Genomic DNA, 25758 nt, shown 5'->3' on the forward strand with positions numbered 1-25758 from the left:
TGAGGTAGTTCTTTCAGTCAAGAGACAAAACAGTCTCTAAAGCATGGCTATGCTTTACATTGTTAAGTAACAGGGCAGATGAAATGTAGAGGCAAGACGCGACGGTGATCCCTTTTCTTTTCTTTCTCTTTTTCATCATTGGCTGTGCTTTGTGCTGTCAAACGTGCTCACGCTGGAGCGGATTGAGCGTGATCCCACGGTGACGTCACACGTCTTCTTGGGTGTTGTGAATGATTGAGTGTCTGAATGACTGTGTGGGAATTGCTGAATCCGTCAATGAAGTAATACACGTGAAGGAGGCACAGAGACCCCGTCACGGACCAGTGATGAGGCGCGTGACGGGAAGAGTCCTGAAGGAAGAAAGCATCTCTGAAACTCTGAGGTCTGTCCCAGCACCTAAGGAGTCTCCTCTCTTGGGGGAAATTGTGTCTGGAGAGAGATGCCAGGGGTATACAAAGGTCATGTGTTCTCGTATTTATTTCTTTGTCGTGGGTTTGTTAGGAATGGCTGCGTGCCAGAATCATTAAGCAAACATAAGTGAAGAAATAAGGAAAAATAGGGTGAATCATTGTCCACATATGAAGAGGCTTAGGAAATGAGGCTGTTCATGAACCTTGAAAACAGTGAGGCCCATCAAATACCTGGCAAGGGTCGGATATCTGACCAAAGTTAGATAGCAATGCGTTCATAAAAGTCCGTTTAAGTTCTGCCACGGAGTAAAGATTGAGGTTGGTTTGTTTTTGTTTTTTCTTTCACTAGAATGAAAGTATATAGGAAGTGATAAATGCATAAATATTGTGTAAGGGGAAGTCGGGCAACGATGATCAGTGGCAATTAGATCCTAACGCCTTTGTCACCCTCTGTGTTCTGTACCGCCCAGGATGAAGGCGTTAGAGATGGTTGAACATCTGCCACGGGCACGGGCTCGGTGGTTGCCTCTATATAGTAGAATGGAGATTAATGTGAGTAACGGCTGAGTTTCTTTGCTTGGACTTTTTCGATTCGAGTGATTACTGTACTATTAAGAAATGTGGGGGAGTTTCCTGACAGCGGTGGGTTAAGGATCCGGCTTTACCTGGGTCGGTGCTGTGGTGTGGGTTTGATGACGGGCGTGGGAACTTTCTTGTGCCACAGTCCCGGGGAAGAAAATAAGTAAATCCGGGTACGGAATCCAAAAGAAATGCAGAATCTAGGTAGCGGAGGCAGCGGCATCTGAGTGTTGAGTATGGAGTATAGACCATGATATAGATTAAGGCACCTATAGCGAAAGAGAGCATTGGTCTGAGATGTGTTAGGGGAAGAATGATTCGAGGTGCTTGTTTAGTATGTTGTTTGTAAAAGGTACTTCTAAAATGATTCCTCACTTTTTGCTTTGATTAATTTATTTTGGTCCTTGTGTGGAAAACAGAAGTTTCCAGGCCAAGGATCCAATCCCCGCCACAGTAGTGACAAGGCTGATCCTTAAGTGCTCGGCCCCAGAGAACCACTGCATGTTTTCAATTGAGTCGACAAAGAAATTAGAGTGTTAAGTAGGAAAGGGGGACAGTATTGGATCGATGATGACTACTGGTGGTGTATGAGTCGTGTACGATGAATACGTGTCTGGAACGCTGAGGTCCAATGTCCTCCGTGCCGTGACCCTCACGGGCGAGGCCAGGCATCCAGGGGGGCCGTCCGTGTGTCCTCTGGGGGGCCTTCCTGGTGCTTGCGTTCGCCCAGTGGGCCAGTGGGAGCCCCTGTGGACCAGCCTGCCAGAACTGAAGGAGGAGAGCGAGGGAGGGCCGGCATTCCCAAGGCGCCAGGTCCCTGGTGACCCCACCCCCCATGGTCTGCCTCTTGCCATGCCATGGGCTGCAGGTTGGCCAGAGGTCTTGGGCTGATGTCCCCGAGGCTGAGGCCGTGGGGCAAGGGTGAGGTAGGCAGGGTCAGGGAGGGCCCACCTCTGTCCCGGGGCTGGGCGGCCAGCTGGTGGTTGGTGGGTGTCCCGAGACAGGGCTGTGCCCTGCCAGCAGGGTTGCCCCGATGGAGGCGTGCATGTGGAAGCCGTGAGCCTGGAGAATGGCTGTGCCATTGGGTCTCCTGCTCTTGGCTTTGTACTCTTCAGCAGGCAGCCTCCAGGCCCGAAGGCCGGCTCCTTCCTGGATGAGCAGGCGAGGATGGCAGCGTTGTCTTTGGAGCCAGGGGACCAGTGTGAGCAGCATCCCAGGGCTTGTCGGGGCTGGGCTGGGCAGGGCAGTGCGAGGGGCTGGTGGAGGGTGGGCGGCAGATGCGGGCGAGGCCAGCAGTCCAGAAGGGCTCTGGCGTCCCAGGGATGGGACAGCTCTGGCTAGGAAGGTCTCTTGGACGTCCTGCACAGGGGCCCAGCTGGTCCTCCACGGCCCAGAGAGACCGAAAGCCAAGGGACGGGTCCTAGAGGCTCCCCGAGGGATGGCGAGGCCTCGTTGGGTGGGGCGGGCCCCTTGGGTTGCCCAGTGGCCGTGCGGGGAGGAATGCCTGACTCCACGGGCCATGGCGAAGGAAGAGAAGGTCCCCCTTTTCTGGATCGATGATGATCAATGCCAGCGTATGAGGCATCGATGACGAATAATGTGTGTCTGGAACTCTGAGGTCCACTCGCAAGGAAACGGGGCCTTTCTCTTCCTGCCTTTCCATCCTCGAGCCCAACGGGGCAGCGCCGACCGCCCGAGGAGCCCAGTCGATGGCGTCTCACTGTGGGTGTCACCTTGTCTCTTGGGTCTCCCTTATAGGGTGGAAGCCGAAGGCCAGGCCAGGCTGCGTGGGGCCGAGACCCCTCCTCTGGCGGTGGTGGCAGGAGAGATCCCAAGGTGAGGCATGGCCTCGGGCTGTCTTGGTTTGGGTCATCGGGGCCAGTGTTTTCCATGTCTTTAAAATGTCCTATGTAGAATCCCCAGGTGACTAATCGTCCCTTGAGAACTAAGGCATGAACCTTTATGCTGGTTAATTGACAATAGGGATTTCACCAAAGGAAGATACAATCTCTTTTGGTACTACTTAGATCATCAGGGATATTCAAGTGTCTTGTACTCTGATTTTCGTTAATCAAGTACTTCTTGTTATGAAGGAAACATTAAATTGATCCCAAAACATGAACATGGGAAGTGACATTGGCCTAATGTACCCGTGATGATTAGAACATGGGTCAGGTCCCAGTGGTGAGTCATGAATGACGCATGATAAGGGTCTGAAGCCCTGTGGCCCCACACAGTCCATCCTCTTTGGCTCTGTTTAGGCCATCCTGTGGACAGGTGTTAGGAACACAGAAAGTTCGGGTTCTTACAGCGTATACGTTTTCAAAGTATTCATACAGCAAGGAGAACACCATGAAAGTTATAGGTAATAGTTGAAGAGCATATGTTGTTGTCTAATTACGAGCAAATATGTTGAAGAAAGAAATATTAATCAAAACTGCCAACAGCAGCGCTCCTTATGAGATAAGTCAGTCAAACGGTCACCTTTGTGGCCAATTATCAGAGAGACTTGAAGAGTTCTAAGTGTTAGAAATTTCCTGTATTGTTGTGAGTCAGTTTCAAGTTTGAGGTAGTTCTTTCAGTCAAGAGACAAAACAGTCTCTAAAGCATGGCTATGCTTTACATTGTTAAGTAACAGGGCAGATGAAATGTAGAGGCAAGACGCGACGGTGATCCCTTTTCTTTTCTTTCTCTTTTTCATCATTGGCTGTGCTTTGTGCTGTCAAACGTGCTCACGCTGGAGCGGATTGAGCGTGATCCCACGGTGACGTCACACGTCTTCTTGGGTGTTGTGAATGATTGAGTGTCTGAATGACTGTGTGGGAATTGCTGAATCCGTCAATGAAGTAATACACGTGAAGGAGGCACAGAGACCCCGTCACGGACCAGTGATGAGGCGCGTGACGGGAAGAGTCCTGAAGGAAGAAAGCATCTCTGAAACTCTGAGGTCTGTCCCAGCACCTAAGGAGTCTCCTCTCTTGGGGGAAATTGTGTCTGTAGAGAGATGCCAGGGGTATACAAAGGTCATGTGTTCTCGTATTTATTTCTTTGTCGTGGGTTTGTTAGGAATGGCTGCGTGCCAGAATCATTAAGCAAACGTAAGTGAAGAAATAAGGAAAAATAGGGTGAATCATTGTCCACATATGAAGAGGCTTAGGAAATGAGGCTGTTCATGAACCTTGAAAACAGTGAGGCCCATCAAATACCTGGCAAGGGTCGGATATCTGACCAAAGTTAGATAGCAATGCGTTCATAAAAGTCCGTTTAAGTTCTGCCACGGAGTAAAGATTGAGGTTGGTTTGTTTTTGTTTTTTCTTTCACTAGAATGAAAGTATATAGGAAGTGATAAATGCATAAATATTGTGTAAGGGGAAGTCGGGCAACGATGATCAGTGGCAATTAGATCCTAACGCCTTTGTCACCCTCTGTGTTCTGTACCGCCCAGGATGAAGGCGTTAGAGATGGTTGAACATCTGCCACGGGCACGGGCTCGGTGGTTGCCTCTATATAGTAGAATGGAGATTAATGTGAGTAACGGCTGAGTTTCTTTGCTTGGACTTTTTCGATTCGAGTGATTACTGTACTATTAAGAAATGTGGGGGAGTTTCCTGACAGCGGTGGGTTAAGGATCCGGCTTTCCCTGGGTCGGTGCTGTGGTGTGGGTTTGATGACGGGCGTGGGAACTTTCTTGTGCCACAGTCCCGGGGAAGAAAATAAGTAAATCCGGGTACGGAATCCAAAAGAAATGCAGAATCTAAGTAGCGGAGGCAGCGGCATCTGAGTGTTGAGTATGGAGTATAGACCATGATATAGATTAAGGCACCTATAGCGAAAGAGAGCATTGGTCTGAGATGTGTTAGGGGAAGAATGATTCGAGGTGCTTGTTTAGTATGTTGTTTGTAAAAGGTACTTCTAAAATGATTCCTCACTTTTTGATTTGATTAATTTATTTTGGTCCTTGTGTGGAAAACAGAAGTTTCCAGGCCAAGGATCCAATCCCCGCCACAGTAGTGACAAGGCTGATCCTTAAGTGCTCGGCCCCAGAGAACCACTGCATGTTTTCAATTGAGTCGACAAAGAAATTAGAGTGTTAAGTAGGAAAGGGGGACAGTATTGGATCGATGATGACTACTGGTGGCGTATGAGTCGTGTACGATGAATACGTGTCTGGAACGCTGAGGTCCAATGTCCTCCGTGCCGTGACCCTCGCGGGCGAGGCCAGGCATCCAGGGGGGCCGTCCGTGTGTCCTCTGGGGGGCCTTCCTGGTGCTTGCGTTCGCCCAGTGGGCCAGTGGGAGCCCCTGTGGACCAGCCTGCCAGAACTGAAGGAGGAGAGCGAGGGAGGGCCGGCATTCCCAAGGCGCCAGGTCCCTGGTGACCCCACCCCCCATGGTCTGCCTCTTGCCATGCCATGGGCTGCAGGTTGGCCAGAGGTCTTGGGCTGATGTCCCCGAGGCTGAGGCCGTGGGGCAAGGGTGAGGTAGGCAGGGTCAGGGAGGGCCCACCTCTGTCCCGGGGCTGGGCGGCCAGCTGGTGGTTGGTGGGTGTCCCGAGACAGGGCTGTGCCCTGCCAGCAGGGTTGCCCCGATGGAGGCGTGCATGTGGAAGCCGCGAGCCTGGAGAATGGCTGTGCCATTGGGTCTCCTGCTCTTGGCTTTGTACTCTTCAGCAGGCAGCCGCCAGGCCCGAAGGCCGGCTCCTTCCTGGATGAGCAGGCGAGGATGGCAGCGTTGTCTTTGGAGCCAGGGGACCAGTGTGAGCAGCATCCCAGGGCTTGTCGGGGCTGGGCTGGGCAGGGCAGTGCGAGGGGCTGGTGGAGGGTGGGCGGCAGATGCGGGCGAGGCCAGCAGTCCAGAAGGGCTCTGGCGTCCCAGGGATGGGACAGCTCTGGCTAGGAAGGTCTCTTGGACGTCCTGCACAGGGGCCCAGCTGGTCCTCCGCGGCCCAGAGAGACCGAAAGCCAGGGGATGGGTCCTAGAGGCTCCCCGAGGGATGGCGAGGCCTCGTTGGGTGGGGCGGGCCCCTTGGGTTGCCCAGTGGCCGTGCGGGGAGGAATGCCTGACTCCACGGGCCATGGCGAAGGAAGAGAAGGTCCCCCTTTTCTGGATCGATGATGATCAATGCCAGCGTATGAGGCATCGATGACGAATAATGTGTGTCTGGAACTCTGAGGTCCACTCGCAAGGAAACGGGGCCTTTCTCTTCCTGCCTTTCCATCCTCGAGCCCAACGGGGCAGCGCCGACCGCCCGAGGAGCCCAGTCGATGGCGTCTCACTGTGGGTGTCACCTTGTCTCTTGGGTCTCCCTTATAGGGTGGAAGCCGAAGGCCAGGCCAGGCTGCGTGGGGCCGAGACCCCTCCTCTGGCGGTGGTGGCAGGAGAGATCCCAAGGTGAGGCATGGCCTCGGGCTGTCTTGGTTTGGGTCATCGGGGCCAGTGTTTTCCATGTCTTTAAAATGTCCTATGTAGAATCCCCAGGTGACTAATCGTCCCTTGAGAACTAAGGCATGAACCTTTATGCTGGTTAATTGACAATAGGGATTTCACCAAAGGAAGATACAATCTCTTTTGGTACTACTTAGATCATCAGGGATATTCAAGTGTCTTGTACTCTGATTTTCGTTAATCAAGTACTTCTTGTTATGAAGGAAACATTAAATTGATCCCAAAACATGAACATGGGAAGTGACATTGGCCTAATGTACCCGTGATGATTAGAACATGGGTCAGGTCCCAGTGGTGAGTCATGAATGACGCATGATAAGGGTCTGAAGCCCTGTGGCCCCACACAGTCCATCCTCTTTGGCTCTGTTTAGGCCATCCTGTGGACAGGTGTTAGGAACACAGAAAGTTCGGGTTCTTACAGCGTATACGTTTTCAAAGTATTCATACAGCAAGGAGAACACCATGAAAGTTATAGGTAATAGTTGAAGAGCATATGTTGTTGTCTAATTATGAGCAAATATGTTGAAGAAAGAAATATTAATCAAAACTGCCAACAGCAGCGCTCCTTATGAGATAAGTCAGTCAAACGGTCACCTTTGTGGCCAATTATCAGAGAGACTTGAAGAGTTCTAAGTGTTAGAAATTTCCTGTATTGTTGTGAGTCAGTTTCAAGTTTGAGGTAGTTCTTTCAGTCAAGAGACAAAACAGTCTCTAAAGCATGGCTATGCTTTACATTGTTAAGTAACAGGGCAGATGAAATGTAGAGGCAAGACGCGACGGTGATCCCTTTTCTTTTCTTTCTCTTTTTCATCATTGGCTGTGCTTTGTGCTGTCAAACGTGCTCACGCTGGAGCGGATTGAGCGTGATCCCACGGTGACGTCACACGTCTTCTTGGGTGTTGTGAATGATTGAGTGTCTGAATGACTGTGTGGGAATTGCTGAATCCGTCAATGAAGTAATACACGTGAAGGAGGCACAGAGACCCCGTCACGGACCAGTGATGAGGCGCGTGACGGGAAGAGTCCTGAAGGAAGAAAGCATCTCTGAAACTCTGAGGTCTGTCCCAGCACCTAAGGAGTCTCCTCTCTTGGGGGAAATTGTGTCTGTAGAGAGATGCCAGGGGTATACAAAGGTCATGTGTTCTCGTATTTATTTCTTTGTCGTGGGTTTGTTAGGAATGGCTGCGTGCCAGAATCATTAAGCAAACGTAAGTGAAGAAATAAGGAAAAATAGGGTGAATCATTGTCCACATATGAAGAGGCTTAGGAAATGAGGCTGTTCATGAACCTTGAAAACAGTGAGGCCCATCAAATACCTGGCAAGGGTCGGATATCTGACCAAAGTTAGATAGCAATGCGTTCATAAAAGTCCGTTTAAGTTCTGCCACGGAGTAAAGATTGAGGTTGGTTTGTTTTTGTTTTTTCTTTCACTAGAATGAAAGTATATAGGAAGTGATAAATGCATAAATATTGTGTAAGGGGAAGTCGGGCAACGATGATCAGTGGCAATTAGATCCTAACGCCTTTGTCACCCTCTGTGTTCTGTACCGCCCAGGATGAAGGCGTTAGAGATGGTTGAACATCTGCCACGGGCACGGGCTCGGTGGTTGCCTCTATATAGTAGAATGGAGATTAATGTGAGTAACGGCTGAGTTTCTTTGCTTGGACTTTTTCGATTCGAGTGATTACTGTACTATTAAGAAATGTGGGGGAGTTTCCTGACAGCGGTGGGTTAAGGATCCGGCTTTACCTGGGTCGGTGCTGTGGTGTGGGTTTGATGACGGGCGTGGGAACTTTCTTGTGCCACAGTCCCGGGGAAGAAAATAAGTAAATCCGGGTACGGAATCCAAAAGAAATGCAGAATCTAAGTAGCGGAGGCAGCGGCATCTGAGTGTTGAGTATGGAGTATAGACCATGATATAGATTAAGGCACCTATAGCGAAAGAGAGCATTGGTCTGAGATGTGTTAGGGGAAGAATGATTCGAGGTGCTTGTTTAGTATGTTGTTTGTAAAAGGTACTTCTAAAATGATTCCTCACTTTTTGATTTGATTAATTTATTTTGGTCCTTGTGTGGAAAACAGAAGTTTCCAGGCCAAGGATCCAATCCCGGCCACAGTAGTGACAAGGCTGATCCTTAAGTGCTCGGCCCCAGAGAACCACTGCATGTTTTCAATTGAGTCGACAAAGAAATTAGAGTGTTAAGTAGGAAAGGGGGACAGTATTGGATCGATGATGACTACTGGTGGCGTATGAGTCGTGTACGATGAATACGTGTCTGGAACGCTGAGGTCCAATGTCCTCCGTGCCGTGACCCTCGCGGGCGAGGCCAGGCATCCAGGGGGGCCGTCCGTGTGTCCTCTGGGGGGCCTTCCTGGTGCTTGCGTTCGCCCAGTGGGCCAGTGGGAGCCCCTGTGGACCAGCCTGCCAGAACTGAAGGAGGAGAGCGAGGGAGGGCCGGCATTCCCAAGGCGCCAGGTCCCTGGTGACCCCACCCCCCATGGTCTGCCTCTTGCCATGCCATGGGCTGCAGGTTGGCCAGAGGTCTTGGGCTGATGTCCCCGAGGCTGAGGCCGTGGGGCAAGGGTGAGGTAGGCAGGGTCAGGGAGGGCCCACCTCTGTCCCGGGGCTGGGCGGCCAGCTGGTGGTTGGTGGGTGTCCCGAGACAGGGCTGTGCCCTGCCAGCAGGGTTGCCCCGATGGAGGCGTGCATGTGGAAGCCGCGAGCCTGGAGAATGGCTGTGCCATTGGGTCTCCTGCTCTTGGCTTTGTACTCTTCAGCAGGCAGCCGCCAGGCCCGAAGGCCGGCTCCTTCCTGGATGAGCAGGCGAGGATGGCAGCGTTGTCTTTGGAGCCAGGGGACCAGTGTGAGCAGCATCCCAGGGCTTGTCGGGGCTGGGCTGGGCAGGGCAGTGCGAGGGGCTGGTGGAGGGTGGGCGGCAGATGCGGGCGAGGCCAGCAGTCCAGAAGGGCTCTGGCGTCCCAGGGATGGGACAGCTCTGGCTAGGAAGGACGTCCTGCACAGGGGCCCAGCTGGTCCTCCGCGGCCCAGAGAGACCGAAAGCCAGGGGACGGGTCCTAGAGGCCCCCCGAGGGATGGCGAGGCCTCGTTGGGTGGGGCGGGCCCCTTGGGTTGCCCAGTGGCCGTGTGGGGAGGAATGCCTGACTCCACGGGCCATGGCGAAGGAAGAGAAGGTCCCCCTTTTCTGGATCGATGATGATCAATGCCAGCGTATGAGGCATCGATGACGAATAATGTGTGTCTGGAACTCTGAGGTCCACTCGCAAGGAAACGGGGCCTTTCTCTTCCTGCCTTTCCATCCTCGAGCCCAACGGGGCAGCGCCGACCGCCCGAGGAGCCCAGTCGATGGCGTCTCACTGTGGGTGTCACCTTGTCTCTTGGGTCTCCCTTATAGGGTGGAAGCCGAAGGCCAGGCCAGGCTGCGTGGGGCCGAGACCCCTCCTCTGGCGGTGGTGGCAGGAGAGATCCCAAGGTGAGGCATGGCCTCGGGCTGTCTTGGTTTGGGTCATCGGGGCCAGTGTTTTCCATGTCTTTAAAATGTCCTATGTAGAATCCCCAGGTGACTAATCGTCCCTTGAGAACTAAGGCATGAACCTTTATGCTGGTTAATTGACAATAGGGATTTCACCAAAGGAAGATACAATCTCTTTTGGTACTACTTAGATCATCAGGGATATTCAAGTGTCTTGTACTCTGATTTTCGTTAATCAAGTACTTCTTGTTATGAAGGAAACATTAAATTGATCCCAAAACATGAACATGGGAAGTGACATTGGCCTAATGTACCCGTGATGATTAGAACATGGGTCAGGTCCCAGTGGTGAGTCATGAATGACGCATGATAAGGGTCTGAAGCCCTGTGGCCCCACACAGTCCATCCTCTTTGGCTCTGTTTAGGCCATCCTGTGGACAGGTGTTAGGAACACAGAAAGTTCGGGTTCTTACAGCGTATACGTTTTCAAAGTATTCATACAGCAAGGAGAACACCATGAAAGTTATAGGTAATAGTTGAAGAGCATATGTTGTTGTCTAATTATGAGCAAATATGTTGAAGAAAGAAATATTAATCAAAACTGCCAACAGCAGCGCTCCTTATGAGATAAGTCAGTCAAATGGTCACCTTTGTGGCCAATTATCAGAGAGACTTGAAGAGTTGTAAGTGTTAGAAATTTCCTGTATTGTTGTGAGTCAGTTTCAAGTTTGAGGTAGTTCTTTCAGTCAAGAGACAAAACAGTCTCTAAAGCATGGCTATGCTTTACATTGTTAAGTAACAGGGCAGATGAAATGTAGAGGCAAGACGCGACGGTGATCCCTTTTCTTTTCTTTCTCTTTTTCATCATTGGCTGTGCTTTGTGCTGTCAAACGTGCTCACGCTGGAGCGGATTGAGCGTGATCCCACGGTGACGTCACACGTCTTCTTGGGTGTTGTGAATGATTGAGTGTCTGAATGACTGTGTGGGAATTGCTGAATCCGTCAATGAAGTAATACACGTGAAGGAGGCACAGAGACCCCGTCACGGACCAGTGATGAGGCGCGTGACGGGAAGAGTCCTGAAGGAAGAAAGCATCTCTGAAACTCTGAGGTCTGTCCCAGCACCTAAGGAGTCTCCTCTCTTGGGGGAAATTGTGTCTGTAGAGAGATGCCAGGGGTATACAAAGGTCATGTGTTCTCGTATTTATTTCTTTGTCGTGGGTTTGTTAGGAATGGCTGCGTGCCAGAATCATTAAGCAAACGTAAGTGAAGAAATAAGGAAAAATAGGGTGAATCATTGTCCACATATGAAGAGGCTTAGGAAATGAGGCTGTTCATGAACCTTGAAAACAGTGAGGCCCATCAAATACCTGGCAAGGGTCGGATATCTGACCAAAGTTAGATAGCAATGCGTTCATAAAAGTCCGTTTAAGTTCTGCCACGGAGTAAAGATTGAGGTTGGTTTGTTTTTGTTTTTTCTTTCACTAGAATGAAAGTATATAGGAAGTGATAAATGCATAAATATTGTGTAAGGGGAAGTCGGGCAACGATGATCAGTGGCAATTAGATCCTAACGCCTTTGTCACCCTCTGTGTTCTGTACCGCCCAGGATGAAGGCGTTAGAGATGGTTGAACATCTGCCACGGGCACGGGCTCGGTGGTTGCCTCTATATAGTAGAATGGAGATTAATGTGAGTAACGGCTGAGTTTCTTTGCTTGGACTTTTTCGATTCGAGTGATTACTGTACTATTAAGAAATGTGGGGGAGTTTCCTGACAGCGGTGGGTTAAGGATCCGGCTTTCCCTGGGTCGGTGCTGTGGTGTGGGTTTGATGACGGGCGTGGGAACTTTCTTGTGCCACAGTCCCGGGGAAGAAAATAAGTAAATCCGGGTACGGAATCCAAAAGAAATGCAGAATCTAAGTAGCGGAGGCAGCGGCATCTGAGTGTTGAGTATGGAGTATAGACCATGATATAGATTAAGGCACCTATAGCGAAAGAGAGCATTGGTCTGAGATGTGTTAGGGGAAGAATGATTCGAGGTGCTTGTTTAGTATGTTGTTTGTAAAAGGTACTTCTAAAATGATTCCTCACTTTTTGATTTGATTAATTTATTTTGGTCCTTGTGTGGAAAACAGAAGTTTCCAGGCCAAGGATCCAATCCCCGCCACAGTAGTGACAAGGCTGATCCTTAAGTGCTCGGCCCCAGAGAACCACTGCATGTTTTCAATTGAGTCGACAAAGAAATTAGAGTGTTAAGTAGGAAAGGGGGACAGTATTGGATCGATGATGACTACTGGTGGCGTATGAGTCGTGTACGATGAATACGTGTCTGGAACGCTGAGGTCCAATGTCCTCCGTGCCGTGACCCTCGCGGGCGAGGCCAGGCATCCAGGGGGGCCGTCCGTGTGTCCTCTGGGGGGCCTTCCTGGTGCTTGCGTTCGCCCAGTGGGCCAGTGGGAGCCCCTGTGGACCAGCCTGCCAGAACTGAAGGAGGAGAGCGAGGGAGGGCCGGCATTCCCAAGGCGCCAGGTCCCTGGTGACCCCACCCCCCATGGTCTGCCTCTTGCCATGCCATGGGCTGCAGGTTGGCCAGAGGTCTTGGGCTGATGTCCCCGAGGCTGAGGCCGTGGGGCAAGGGTGAGGTAGGCAGGGTCAGGGAGGGCCCACCTCTGTCCCGGGGCTGGGCGGCCAGCTGGTGGTTGGTGGGTGTCCCGAGACAGGGCTGTGCCCTGCCAGCAGGGTTGCCCCGATGGAGGCGTGCATGTGGAAGCCGCGAGCCTGGAGAATGGCTGTGCCATTGGGTCTCCTGCTCTTGGCTTTGTACTCTTCAGCAGGCAGCCGCCAGGCCCGAAGGCCGGCTCCTTCCTGGATGAGCAGGCGAGGATGGCAGCGTTGTCTTTGGAGCCAGGGGACCAGTGTGAGCAGCATCCCAGGGCTTGTCGGGGCTGGGCTGGGCAGGGCAGTGCGAGGGGCTGGTGGAGGGTGGGCGGCAGATGCGGGCGAGGCCAGCAGTCCAGAAGGGCTCTGGCGTCCCAGGGATGGGACAGCTCTGGCTAGGAAGGACGTCCTGCACAGGGGCCCAGCTGGTCCTCCGCGGCCCAGAGAGACCGAAAGCCAGGGGACGGGTCCTAGAGGCCCCCCGAGGGATGGCGAGGCCTCGTTGGGTGGGGCGGGCCCCTTGGGTTGCCCAGTGGCCGTGCGGGGAGGAATGCCTGACTCCACGGGCCATGGCGAAGGAAGAGAAGGTCCCCCTTTTCTGGATCGATGATGATCAATGCCAGCGTATGAGGCATCGATGACGAATAATGTGTGTCTGGAACTCTGAGGTCCACTCGCAAGGAAACGGGGCCTTTCTCTTCCTGCCTTTCCATCCTCGAGCCCAACGGGGCAGCGCCGACCGCCCGAGGAGCCCAGTCGATGGCGTCTCACTGTGGGTGTCACCTTGTCTCTTGGGTCTCCCTTATAGGGTGGAAGCCGAAGGCCAGGCCAGGCTGCGTGGGGCCGAGACCCCTCCTCTGGCGGTGGTGGCAGGAGAGATCCCAAGGTGAGGCATGGCCTCGGGCTGTCTTGGTTTGGGTCATCGGGGCCAGTGTTTTCCATGTCTTTAAAATGTCCTATGTAGAATCCCCAGGTGACTAATCGTCCCTTGAGAACTAAGGCATGAACCTTTATGCTGGTTAATTGACAATAGGGATTTCACCAAAGGAAGATACAATCTCTTTTGGTACTACTTAGATCATCAGGGATATTCAAGTGTCTTGTACTCTGATTTTCGTTAATCAAGTACTTCTTGTTATGAAGGAAACATTAAATTGATCCCAAAACATGAACATGGGAAGTGACATTGGCCTAATGTACCCGTGATGATTAGAACATGGGTCAGGTCCCAGTGGTGAGTCATGAATGACGCATGATAAGGGTCTGAAGCCCTGTGGCCCCACACAGTCCATCCTCTTTGGCTCTGTTTAGGCCATCCTGTGGACAGGTGTTAGGAACACAGAAAGTTCGGGTTCTTACAGCGTATACGTTTTCAAAGTATTCATACAGCAAGGAGAACACCATGAAAGTTATAGGTAATAGTTGAAGAGCATATGTTGTTGTCTAATTACGAACAAATATGTTGAAGAAAGAAATATTAATCAAAACTGCCAACAGCAGCGCTCCTTATGAGATAAGTCAGTCAAACGGTCACCTTTGTGGCCAATTATCAGAGAGACTTGAAGAGTTGTAAGTGTTAGAAATTTCCTGTATTGTTGTGAGTCAGTTTCAAGTTTGAGGTAGTTCTTTCAGTCAAGAGACAAAACAGTCTCTAAAGCATGGCTATGCTTTACATTGTTAAGTAACAGGGCAGATGAAATGTAGAGGCAAGACGCGACGGTGATCCCTTTTCTTTTCTTTCTCTTTTTCATCATTGGCTGTGCTTTGTGCTGTCAAACGTGCTCACGCTGGAGCGGATTGAGCGTGATCCCACGGTGACGTCACACGTCTTCTTGGGTGTTGTGAATGATTGAGTGTCTGAATGACTGTGTGGGAATTGCTGAATCCGTCAATGAAGTAATACACGTGAAGGAGGCACAGAGACCCCGTCACGGACCAGTGATGAGGCGCGTGACGGGAAGAGTCCTGAAGGAAGAAAGCATCTCTGAAACTCTGAGGTCTGTCCCAGCACCTAAGGAGTCTCCTCTCTTGGGGGAAATTGTGTCTGTAGAGAGATGCCAGGGGTATACAAAGGTCATGTGTTCTCGTATTTATTTCTTTGTCGTGGGTTTGTTAGGAATGGCTGCGTGCCAGAATCATTAAGCAAACGTAAGTGAAGAAATAAGGAAAAATAGGGTGAATCATTGTCCACATATGAAGAGGCTTAGGAAATGAGGCTGTTCATGAACCTTGAAAACAGTGAGGCCCATCAAATACCTGGCAAGGGTCGGATATCTGACCAAAGTTAGATAGCAATGCGTTCATAAAAGTCCGTTTAAGTTCTGCCACGGAGTAAAGATTGAGGTTGGTTTGTTTTTGTTTTTTCTTTCACTAGAATGAAAGTATATAGGAAGTGATAAATGCATAAATATTGTGTAAGGGGAAGTCGGGCAACGATGATCAGTGGCAATTAGATCCTAACGCCTTTGTCACCCTCTGTGTTCTGTACCGCCCAGGATGAAGGCGTTAGAGATGGTTGAACATCTGCCACGGGCACGGGCTCGGTGGTTGCCTCTATATAGTAGAATGGAGATTAATGTGAGTAACGGCTGAGTTTCTTTGCTTGGACTTTTTCGATTCGAGTGATTACTGTACTATTAAGAAATGTGGGGGAGTTTCCTGACAGCGGTGGGTTAAGGATCCGGCTTTACCAGGGTCGGTGCTGTGGTGTGGGTTTGATGACGGGCGTGGGAACTTTCTTGTGCCACAGTCCCGGGGAAGAAAATAAGTAAATCCGGGTACGGAATCCAAAAGAAATGCAGAATCTAAGTAGCGGAGGCAGCGGCATCTGAGTGTTGAGTATGGAGTATAGACCATGATATAGATTAAGGCACCTATAGCGAAAGAGAGCATTGGTCTGAGATGTGTTAGGGGAAGAATGATTCGAGGTGCTTGTTTAGTATGTTGTTTGTAAAAGGTACTTCTAAAATGATTCCTCACTTTTTGATTTGATTAATTTATTTTGGTCCTTGTGTGGAAAACAGAAGTTTCCAGGCCAAGGATCCAATCCCCGCCACAGTAGTGACAAGGCTGATCCTTAAGTGCTCGGCCCCAGAGAACCACTGCATGTTTTCAATTGAGTCGACAAAGAAATTAGAGTGTTAAGTAGGAAAGGGGGACAGTATTGGATCGATGATGACTACTGGTGGCGTATGAGTCGTGTACGATGAATACGTGTCTGGAACGCTGAGGTCCAATGTCCTCCGTGCCGTGACCCTCGCGGGCGAGGCCAGGCATCCAGGGGGGCCGTCCGTGTGTCCTCTGGGGGGCCTTCCTGGTGCTTGCGTTCGCCCAGTGGGCCAGTGGGAGCCCCTGTGGACCAGCCTGCCAGAACTGAAGGAGGAGAGCGAGGGAGGGCCGGCATTCCCAAGGCGCCAGGTCCCTGGTGACCCCACCCCCCATGGTCTGCCTCTTGCCATGCCATGGGCTGCAGGTTGGCCAGAGGTCTTGGGCTGATGTCCCCGAGGCTGAGGCCGTGGGGCAAGGGTGAGGTAGGCAGGGTCAGGGAGGGCCCACCTCTGTCCCGGGGCTGGGCGGCCAGCTGGTGGTTGGTGGGTGTCCCGAGACAGGGCTGTGCCCTGCCAGCAGGGTTGCCCCGATGGAGGCGTGCATGTGGAAGCCGCGAGCCTGGAGAATGGCTGTGCCATTGGGTCTCCTGCTCTTGGCTTTGTACTCTTCAGCAGGCAGCCGCCAGGCCCGAAGGCCGGCTCCTTCCTGGATGAGCAGGCGAGGATGGCAGCGTTGTCTTTGGAGCCAGGGGACCAGTGTGAGCAGCATCCCAGGGCTTGTCGGGGCTGGGCTGGGCAGGGCAGTGCGAGGGGCTGGTGGAGGGTGGGCGGCAGATGCGGGCGAGGCCAGCAGTCCAGAAGGGCTCTGGCGTCCCAGGGATGGGACAGCTCTGGCTAGGAAGGACGTCCTGCACAGGGGCCCAGCTGGTCCTCCGCGGCCCAGAGAGACCGAAAGCCAGGGGACGGGTCCTAGAGGCCCCCCGAGGGATGGCGAGGCCTCGTTGGGTGGGGCGGGCCCCTTGGGTTGCCCAGTGGCCGTGCGGGGAGGAATGCCTGACTCCACGGGCCATGGCGAAGGAAGAGAAGGTCCCCCTTTTCTGGATCGATGATGATCAATGCCAGCGTATGAGGCATCGATGACGAATAATGTGTGTCTGGAACTCTGAGGTCCACTCGCAAGGAAACGGGGCCTTTCTCTTCCTGCCTTTCCATCCTCGAGCCCAACGGGGCAGCGCCGACCGCCCGAGGAGCCCAGTCGATGGCGTCTCACTGTGGGTGTCACCTTGTCTCTTGGGTCTCCCTTATAGGGTGGAAGCCGAAGGCCAGGCCAGGCTGCGTGGGGCCGAGACCCCTCCTCTGGCGGTGGTGGCAGGAGAGATCCCAAGGTGAGGCATGGCCTCGGGCTGTCTTGGTTTGGGTCATCGGGGCCAGTGTTTTCCATGTCTTTAAAATGTCCTATGTAGAATCCCCAGGTGACTAATCGTCCCTTGAGAACTAAGGCATGAACCTTTATGCTGGTTAATTGACAATAGGGATTTCACCAAAGGAAGATACAATCTCTTTTGGTACTACTTAGATCATCAGGGATATTCAAGTGTCTTGTACTCTGATTTTCGTTAATCAAGTACTTCTTGTTATGAAGGAAACATTAAATTGATCCCAAAACATGAACATGGGAAGTGACATTGGCCTAATGTACCCGTGATGATTAGAACATGGGTCAGGTCCCAGTGGTGAGTCATGAATGACGCATGATAAGGGTCTGAAGCCCTGTGGCCCCACACAGTCCATCCTCTTTGGCTCTGTTTAGGCCATCCTGTGGACAGGTGTTAGGAACACAGAAAGTTCGGGTTCTTACAGCGTATACGTTTTCAAAGTATTCATACAGCAAGGAGAACACCATGAAAGTTATAGGTAATAGTTGAAGAGCATATGTTGTTGTCTAATTATGAGCAAATATGTTGAAGAAAGAAATATTAATCAAAACTGCCAACAGCAGCGCTCCTTATGAGATAAGTCAGTCAAACGGTCACCTTTGTGGCCAATTATCAGAGAGACTTGAAGAGTTGTAAGTGTTAGAAATTTCCTGTATTGTTGTGAGTCAGTTTCAAGTTTGAGGTAGTTCTTTCAGTCAAGAGACAAAACAGTCTCTAAAGCATGGCTATGCTTTACATTGTTAAGTAACAGGGCAGATGAAATGTAGAGGCAAGACGCGACGGTGATCCCTTTTCTTTTCTTTCTCTTTTTCATCATTGGCTGTGCTTTGTGCTGTCAAACGTGCTCACGCTGGAGCGGATTGAGCGTGATCCCACGGTGACGTCACACGTCTTCTTGGGTGTTGTGAATGATTGAGTGTCTGAATGACTGTGTGGGAATTGCTGAATCCGTCAATGAAGTAATACACGTGAAGGAGGCACAGAGACCCCGTCACGGACCAGTGATGAGGCGCGTGACGGGAAGAGTCCTGAAGGAAGAAAGCATCTCTGAAACTCTGAGGTCTGTCCCAGCACCTAAGGAGTCTCCTCTCTTGGGGGAAATTGTGTCTGTAGAGAGATGCCAGGGGTATACAAAGGTCATGTGTTCTCGTATTTATTTCTTTGTCGTGGGTTTGTTAGGAATGGCTGCGTGCCAGAATCATTAAGCAAACGTAAGTGAAGAAATAAGGAAAAATAGGGTGAATCATTGTCCACATATGAAGAGGCTTAGGAAATGAGGCTGTTCATGAACCTTGAAAACAGTGAGGCCCATCAAATACCTGGCAAGGGTCGGATATCTGACCAAAGTTAGATAGCAATGCGTTCATAAAAGTCCGTTTAAGTTCTGCCACGGAGTAAAGATTGAGGTTGGTTTGTTTTTGTTTTTTCTTTCACTAGAATGAAAGTATATAGGAAGTGATAAATGCATAAATATTGTGTAAGGGGAAGTCGGGCAACGATGATCAGTGGCAATTAGATCCTAACGCCTTTGTCACCCTCTGTGTTCTGTACCGCCCAGGATGAAGGCGTTAGAGATGGTTGAACATCTGCCACGGGCACGGGCTCGGTGGTTGCCTCTATATAGTAGAATGGAGATTAATGTGAGTAACGGCTGAGTTTCTTTGCTTGGACTTTTTCGATTCGAGTGATTACTGTACTATTAAGAAATGTGGGGGAGTTTCCTGACAGCGGTGGGTTAAGGATCCGGCTTTACCTGGGTCGGTGCTGTGGTGTGGGTTTGATGACGGGCGTGGGAACTTTCTTGTGCCACAGTCCCGGGGAAGAAAATAAGTAAATCCGGGTACGGAATCCAAAAGAAATGCAGAATCTAAGTAGCGGAGGCAGCGGCATCTGAGTGTTGAGTATGGAGTATAGACCATGATATAGATTAAGGCACCTATAGCGAAAGAGAGCATTGGTCTGAGATGTGTTAGGGGAAGAATGATTCGAGGTGCTTGTTTAGTATGTTGTTTGTAAAAGGTACTTCTAAAATGATTCCTCACTTTTTGATTTGATTAATTTATTTTGGTCCTTGTGTGGAAAACAGAAGTTTCCAGGCCAAGGATCCAATCCCCGCCACAGTAGTGACAAGGCTGATCCTTAAGTGCTCGGCCCCAGAGAACCACTGCATGTTTTCAATTGAGTCGACAAAGAAATTAGAGTGTTAAGTAGGAAAGGGGGACAGTATTGGATCGATGATGACTACTGGTGGCGTATGAGTCGTGTACGATGAATACGTGTCTGGAACGCTGAGGTCCAATGTCCTCCGTGCCGTGACCCTCGCGGGCGAGGCCAGGCATCCAGGGGGGCCGTCCGTGTGTCCTCTGGGGGGCCTTCCTGGTGCTTGCGTTCGCCCAGTGGGCCAGTGGGAGCCCCTGTGGACCAGCCTGCCAGAACTGAAGGAGGAGAGCGAGGGAGGGCCGGCATTCCCAAGGCGCCAGGTCCCTGGTGACCCCACCCCCCATGGTCTGCCTCTTGCCATGCCATGGGCTGCAGGTTGGCCAGAGGTCTTGGGCTGATGTCCCCGAGGCTGAGGCCGTGGGGCAAGGGTGAGGTAGGCAGGGTCAGGGAGGGCCCCCCTCTGTCCCGGGGCTGGGCGGCCAGCTGGTGGTTGGTGGGTGTCCCGAGACAGGGCTGTGCCCTGCCAGCAGGGTTGCCCCGATGGAGGCGTGCATGTGGAAGCCGCGAGCCTGGAGAATGGCTGTGCCATTGGGTCTCCTGCTCTTGGCTTTGTACTCTTCAGCAGGCAGCCGCCAGGCCCGAAGGCTGGCTCCTTCCTGGATGAGCAGGCGAGGATGGCAGCGTTGTCTTTGGAGCCAGGGGACCAGTGTGAGCAGCATCCCAGGGCTTGTCGGGGCTGGGCTGGGCAGGGCAGTGCGAGGGGCTGGTGGAGGGTGGGCGGCAGATGCGGGCGAGGCCAGCAGTCCAGAAGGGCTCTGGCGTCCCAGGGATGGGACAGCTCTGGCTAGGAAGGTCTCTTGGACGTCCTGCACAGGGGCCCAGCTGGTCGTCCACGGCCCAGAGAGACCGAAAGCCAGGGGACGGGTCCTAGAGGCTCCCCGAGGGATGGCGAGGCCTCGTTGGGTGGGGCGGGCCCCTTGGGTTGCCCAGTGGCCGTGCGGGGAGGAATGCCTGACTCCACGGGCCATGGCGAAGGAAGAGAAGGTCCCCCTTTTCTGGATCGATGATGATCAATGCCAGCGTATGAGGCATCGATGACGAATAATGTGTGTCTGGAACTCTGAGGTCCACTCGCAAGGAAACGGGGCCTTTCTCTTCCTGCCTTTCCATCCTCGAGCCCAACGGGGCAGCGCCGACCGCCCGAGGAGCCCAGTCGATGGCGTCTCACTGTGGGTGTCACCTTGTCTCTTGGGTCTCCCTTATAGGGTGGAAGCCGAAGGCCAGGCCAGGCTGCGTGGGGCCGAGACCCCTCCTCTGGCGGTGGTGGCAGGAGAGATCCCAAGGTGAGGCATGGCCTCGGGCTGTCTTGGTTTGGGTCATCGGGGCCAGTGTTTTCCATGTCTTTAAAATGTCCTATGTAGAATCCCCAGGTGACTAATCGTCCCTTGAGAACTAAGGCATGAACCTTTATGCTGGTTAATTGACAATAGGGATTTCACCAAAGGAAGATACAATCTCTTTTGGTACTACTTAGATCATCAGGGATATTCAAGTGTCTTGTACTCTGATTTTCGTTAATCAAGTACTTCTTGTTATGAAGGAAACATTAAATTGATCCCAAAACATGAACATGGGAAGTGACATTGGCCTAATGTACCCGTGATGATTAGAACATGGGTCAGGTCCCAGTGGTGAGTCATGAATGACGCATGATAAGGGTCTGAAGCCCTGTGGCCCCACACAGTCCATCCTCTTTGGCTCTGTTTAGGCCATCCTGTGGACAGGTGTTAGGAACACAGAAAGTTCGGGTTCTTACAGCGTATACGTTTTCAAAGTATTCATACAGCAAGGAGAACACCATGAAAGTTATAGGTAATAGTTGAAGAGCATATGTTGTTGTCTAATTACGAACAAATATGTTGAAGAAAGAAATATTAATCAAAATTGCCAACAGCAGCGCTCCTTATGAGATAAGTCAGTCAAACGGTCACCTTTGTGGCCAATTATCAGAGAGACTTGAAGAGTTGTAAGTGTTAGAAATTTCCTGTATTGTTGTGAGTCAGTTTCAAGTTTGAGGTAGTTCTTTCAGTCAAGAGACAAAACAGTCTCTAAAGCATGGCTATGCTTTACATTGTTAAGTAACAGGGCAGATGAAATGTAGAGGCAAGACGCGACGGTGATCCCTTTTCTTTTCTTTCTCTTTTTCATCATTGGCTGTGCTTTGTGCTGTCAAACGTGCTCACGCTGGAGCGGATTGAGCGTGATCCCACGGTGACGTCACACGTCTTCTTGGGTGTTGTGAATGATTGAGTGTCTGAATGACTGTGTGGGAATTGCTGAATCCGTCAATGAAGTAATACACGTGAAGGAGGCACAGAGACCCCGTCACGGACCAGTGATGAGGCGCGTGACGGGAAGAGTCCTGAAGGAAGAAAGCATCTCTGAAACTCTGAGGTCTGTCCCAGCACCTAAGGAGTCTCCTCTCTTGGGGGAAATTGTGTCTGGAGAGAGATGCCAGGGGTATACAAAGGTCATGTGTTCTCGTATTTATTTCTTTGTCGTGGGTTTGTTAGGAATGGCTGCGTGCCAGAATCATTAAGCAAACGTAAGTGAAGAAATAAGGAAAAATAGGGTGAATCATTGTCCACATATGAAGAGGCTTAGGAAATGAGGCTGTTCATGAACCTTGAAAACAGTGAGGCCCATCAAATACCTGGCAAGGGTCGGATATCTGACCAAAGTTAGATAGCAATGCGTTCATAAAAGTCCGTTTAAGTTCTGCCACGGAGTAAAGATTGAGGTTGGTTTGTTTTTGTTTTTTCTTTCACTAGAATGAAAGTATATAGGAAGTGATAAATGCATAAATATTGTGTAAGGGGAAGTCGGGCAACGATGATCAGTGGCAATTAGATCCTAACGCCTTTGTCACCCTCTGTGTTCTGTACCGCCCAGGATGAAGGCGTTAGAGATGGTTGAACATCTGCCACGGGCACGGGCTCGGTGGTTGCCTCTATATAGTAGAATGGAGATTAATGTGAGTAACGGCTGAGTTTCTTTGCTTGGACTTTTTCGATTCGAGTGATTACTGTACTATTAAGAAATGTGGGGGAGTTTCCTGACAGCGGTGGGTTAAGGATCCGGCTTTACCTGGGTCGGTGCTGTGGTGTGGGTTTGATGACGGGCGTGGGAACTTTCTTGTGCCACAGTCCCGGGGAAGAAAATAAGTAAATCCGGGTACGGAATCCAAAAGAAATGCAGAATCTAAGTAGCGGAGGCAGCGGCATCTGAGTGTTGAGTATGGAGTATAGACCATGATATAGATTAAGGCACCTATAGCGAAAGAGAGCATTGGTCTGAGATGTGTTAGGGGAAGAATGATTCGAGGTGCTTGTTTAGTATGTTGTTTGTAAAAGGTACTTCTAAAATGATTCCTCACTTTTTGATTTGATTAATTTATTTTGGTCCTTGTGTGGAAAACAGAAGTTTCCAGGCCAAGGATCCAATCCCCGCCACAGTAGTGACAAGGCTGATCCTTAAGTGCTCGGCCCCAGAGAACCACTGCATGTTTTCAATTGAGTCGACAAAGAAATTAGAGTGTTAAGTAGGAAAGGGGGACAGTATTGGATCGATGATGACTACTGGTGGCGTATGAGTCGTGTACGATGAATACGTGTCTGGAACGCTGAGGTCCAATGTCCTCCGTGCCGTGACCCTCGCGGGCGAGGCCAGGCATCCAGGGGGGCCGTCCGTGTGTCCTCTGGGGGGCCTTCCTGGTGCTTGCGTTCGCCCAGTGGGCCAGTGGGAGCCCCTGTGGACCAGCCTGCCAGAACTGAAGGAGGAGAGCGAGGGAGGGCCGGCATTCCCAAGGCGCCAGGTCCCTGGTGACCCCACCCCCCATGGTCTGCCTCTTGCCATGCCATGGGCTGCAGGTTGGCCAGAGGTCTTGGGCTGATGTCCCCGAGGCTGAGGCCGTGGGGCAAGGGTGAGGTAGGCAGGGTCAGGGAGGGCCCCCCTCTGTCCCGGGGCTGGGCGGCCAGCTGGTGGTTGGTGGGTGTCCCGAGACAGGGCTGTGCCCTGCCAGCAGGGTTGCCCCGATGGAGGCGTGCATGTGGAAGCCGCGAGCCTGGAGAATGGCTGTGCCATTGGGTCTCCTGCTCTTGGCTTTGTACTCTTCAGCAGGCAGCCGCCAGGCCCGAAGGCCGGCTCCTTCCTGGATGAGCAGGCGAGGATGGCAGCGTTGTCTTTGGAGCCAGGGGACCAGTGTGAGCAGCATCCCAGGGCTTGTCGGGGCTGGGCTGGGCAGGGCAGTGCGAGGGGCTGGTGGAGGGTGGGCGGCAGATGCGGGCGAGGCCAGCAGTCCAGAAGGGCTCTGGCGTCCCAGGGATGGGACAGCTCTGGCTAGGAAGGACGTCCTGCACAGGGGCCCAGCTGGTCCTCCGCGGCCCAGAGAGACCGAAAGCCAGGGGACGGGTCCTAGAGGCCCCCCGAGGGATGGCGAGGCCTCGTTGGGTGGGGCGGGCCCCTTGGGTTGCCCAGTGGCCGTGCGGGGAGGAATGCCTGACTCCACGGGCCATGGCGAAGGAAGAGAAGGTCCCCCTTTTCTGGATCGATGATGATCAATGCCAGCGTATGAGGCATCGATGACGAATAATGTGTGTCTGGAACTCTGAGGTCCACTCGCAAGGAAACGGGGCCTTTCTCTTCCTGCCTTTCCATCCTCGAGCCCAACGGGGCAGCGCCGACCGCCCGAGGAGCCCAGTCGATGGCGTCTCACTGTGGGTGTCACCTTGTCTCTTGGGTCTCCCTTATAGGGTGGAAGCCGAAGGCCAGGCCAGGCTGCGTGGGGCCGAGACCCCTCCTCTGGCGGTGGTGGCAGGAGAGATCCCAAGGTGAGGCATGGCCTCGGGCTGTCTTGGTTTGGGTCATCGGGGCCAGTGTTTTCCATGTCTTTAAAATGTCCTATGTAGAATCCCCAGGTGACTAATCGTCCCTTGAGAACTAAGGCATGAACCTTTATGCTGGTTAATTGACAATAGGGATTTCACCAAAGGAAGATACAATCTCTTTTGGTACTACTTAGATCATCAGGGATATTCAAGTGTCTTGTACTCTGATTTTCGTTAATCAAGTACTTCTTGTTATGAAGGAAACATTAAATTGATCCCAAAACATGAACATGGGAAGTGACATTGGCCTAATGTACCCGTGATGATTAGAACATGGGTCAGGTCCCAGTGGTGAGTCATGAATGACGCATGATAAGGGTCTGAAGCCCTGTGGCCCCACACAGTCCATCCTCTTTGGCTCTGTTTAGGCCATCCTGTGGACAGGTGTTAGGAACACAGAAAGTTCGGGTTCTTACAGCGTATACGTTTTCAAAGTATTCATACAGCAAGGAGAACACCATGAAAGTTATAGGTAATAGTTGAAGAGCATATGTTGTTGTCTAATTATGAGCAAATATGTTGAAGAAAGAAATATTAATCAAAACTGCCAACAGCAGCGCTCCTTATGAGATAAGTCAGTCAAACGGTCACCTTTGTGGCCAATTATCAGAGAGACTTGAAGAGTTCTAAGTGTTAGAAATTTCCTGTATTGTTGTGAGTCAGTTTCAAGTTTGAGGTAGTTCTTTCAGTCAAGAGACAAAACAGTCTCTAAAGCATGGCTATGCTTTACATTGTTAAGTAACAGGGCAGATGAAATGTAGAGGCAAGACGCGACGGTGATCCCTTTTCTTTTCTTTCTCTTTTTCATCATTGGCTGTGCTTTGTGCTGTCAAACGTGCTCACGCTGGAGCGGATTGAGCGTGATCCCACGGTGACGTCACACGTCTTCTTGGGTGTTGTGAATGATTGAGTGTCTGAATGACTGTGTGGGAATTGCTGAATCCGTCAATGAAGTAATACACGTGAAGGAGGCACAGAGACCCCGTCACGGACCAGTGATGAGGCGCGTGACGGGAAGAGTCCTGAAGGAAGAAAGCATCTCTGAAACTCTGAGGTCTGTCCCAGCACCTAAGGAGTCTCCTCTCTTGGGGGAAATTGTGTCTGGAGAGAGATGCCAGGGGTATACAAAGGTCATGTGTTCTCGTATTTATTTCTTTGTCGTGGGTTTGTTAGGAATGGCTGCGTGCCAGAATCATTAAGCAAACGTAAGTGAAGAAATAAGGAAAAATAGGGTGAATCATTGTCCACATATGAAGAGGCTTAGGAAATGAGGCTGTTCATGAACCTTGAAAACAGTGAGGCCCATCAAATACCTGGCAAGGGTCGGATATCTGACCAAAGTTAGATAGCAATGCGTTCATAAAAGTCCGTTTAAGTTCTGCCACGGAGTAAAGATTGAGGTTGGTTTGTTTTTGTTTTTTCTTTCACTAGAATGAAAGTATATAGGAAGTGATAAATGCATAAATATTGTGTAAGGGGAAGTCGGGCAACGATGATCAGTGGCAATTAGATCCTAACGCCTTTGTCACCCTCTGTGTTCTGTACCGCCCAGGATGAAGGCGTTAGAGATGGTTGAACATCTGC

The 25758-nt window shown here is 51.3% G+C and overlaps 1 long non-coding RNA gene and 14 other non-coding genes across 16 annotated transcripts in view; all 15 read left to right on the forward strand.

Moving 5' to 3' along the window:
* LOC102163738 (uncharacterized) overlaps positions 1-25758 on the forward strand; it is a 236099-nt gene that overhangs the window by 165761 nt on the left and 44580 nt on the right. The gene's annotated exons all lie outside the window — the stretch shown is intronic.
* Positions 1550-1621, forward strand: LOC146402004 (small nucleolar RNA SNORD113/SNORD114 family). The gene has a single exon (XR_014811619.1). It is a non-coding gene; the product is annotated as a small nucleolar RNA SNORD113/SNORD114 family (small nucleolar RNA).
* Positions 2539-2613, forward strand: LOC146402005 (small nucleolar RNA SNORD113/SNORD114 family). The gene has a single exon (XR_014811653.1). It is a non-coding gene; the product is annotated as a small nucleolar RNA SNORD113/SNORD114 family (small nucleolar RNA).
* LOC146402006 (small nucleolar RNA SNORD113/SNORD114 family) lies at positions 5104-5175 on the forward strand. The gene has a single exon (XR_014811580.1). It is a non-coding gene; the product is annotated as a small nucleolar RNA SNORD113/SNORD114 family (small nucleolar RNA).
* On the forward strand, positions 6093-6167 carry LOC146402007 (small nucleolar RNA SNORD113/SNORD114 family). The gene has a single exon (XR_014811655.1). It is a non-coding gene; the product is annotated as a small nucleolar RNA SNORD113/SNORD114 family (small nucleolar RNA).
* Positions 8658-8729, forward strand: LOC146402008 (small nucleolar RNA SNORD113/SNORD114 family). Its single transcript, XR_014811581.1, has one exon. It is a non-coding gene; the product is annotated as a small nucleolar RNA SNORD113/SNORD114 family (small nucleolar RNA).
* LOC146402009 (small nucleolar RNA SNORD113/SNORD114 family) lies at positions 9639-9713 on the forward strand. The gene has a single exon (XR_014811656.1). It is a non-coding gene; the product is annotated as a small nucleolar RNA SNORD113/SNORD114 family (small nucleolar RNA).
* LOC146402010 (small nucleolar RNA SNORD113/SNORD114 family) lies at positions 12204-12275 on the forward strand. Its single transcript, XR_014811582.1, has one exon. It is a non-coding gene; the product is annotated as a small nucleolar RNA SNORD113/SNORD114 family (small nucleolar RNA).
* On the forward strand, positions 13185-13259 carry LOC146402011 (small nucleolar RNA SNORD113/SNORD114 family). Its single transcript, XR_014811657.1, has one exon. It is a non-coding gene; the product is annotated as a small nucleolar RNA SNORD113/SNORD114 family (small nucleolar RNA).
* LOC146402012 (small nucleolar RNA SNORD113/SNORD114 family) lies at positions 15750-15821 on the forward strand. The gene has a single exon (XR_014811583.1). It is a non-coding gene; the product is annotated as a small nucleolar RNA SNORD113/SNORD114 family (small nucleolar RNA).
* LOC146402013 (small nucleolar RNA SNORD113/SNORD114 family) lies at positions 16731-16805 on the forward strand. The gene has a single exon (XR_014811658.1). It is a non-coding gene; the product is annotated as a small nucleolar RNA SNORD113/SNORD114 family (small nucleolar RNA).
* Positions 19296-19367, forward strand: LOC146402014 (small nucleolar RNA SNORD113/SNORD114 family). Its single transcript, XR_014811584.1, has one exon. It is a non-coding gene; the product is annotated as a small nucleolar RNA SNORD113/SNORD114 family (small nucleolar RNA).
* Positions 20285-20359, forward strand: LOC146402015 (small nucleolar RNA SNORD113/SNORD114 family). The gene has a single exon (XR_014811659.1). It is a non-coding gene; the product is annotated as a small nucleolar RNA SNORD113/SNORD114 family (small nucleolar RNA).
* Positions 22850-22921, forward strand: LOC146402016 (small nucleolar RNA SNORD113/SNORD114 family). Its single transcript, XR_014811585.1, has one exon. It is a non-coding gene; the product is annotated as a small nucleolar RNA SNORD113/SNORD114 family (small nucleolar RNA).
* LOC146402017 (small nucleolar RNA SNORD113/SNORD114 family) lies at positions 23831-23905 on the forward strand. Its single transcript, XR_014811660.1, has one exon. It is a non-coding gene; the product is annotated as a small nucleolar RNA SNORD113/SNORD114 family (small nucleolar RNA).

This window comes from Sus scrofa, chromosome 7 (assembly GCF_054392235.1).
Source record: "Sus scrofa isolate SSC_HxYL_T2T_F1_AM1 chromosome 7, Sscrofa_HxYL_maternal_Yorkshire_Landrace_v2.0, whole genome shotgun sequence".
In the NCBI taxonomy this organism is placed as follows: Eukaryota; Metazoa; Chordata; class Mammalia; order Artiodactyla; family Suidae; genus Sus; species Sus scrofa.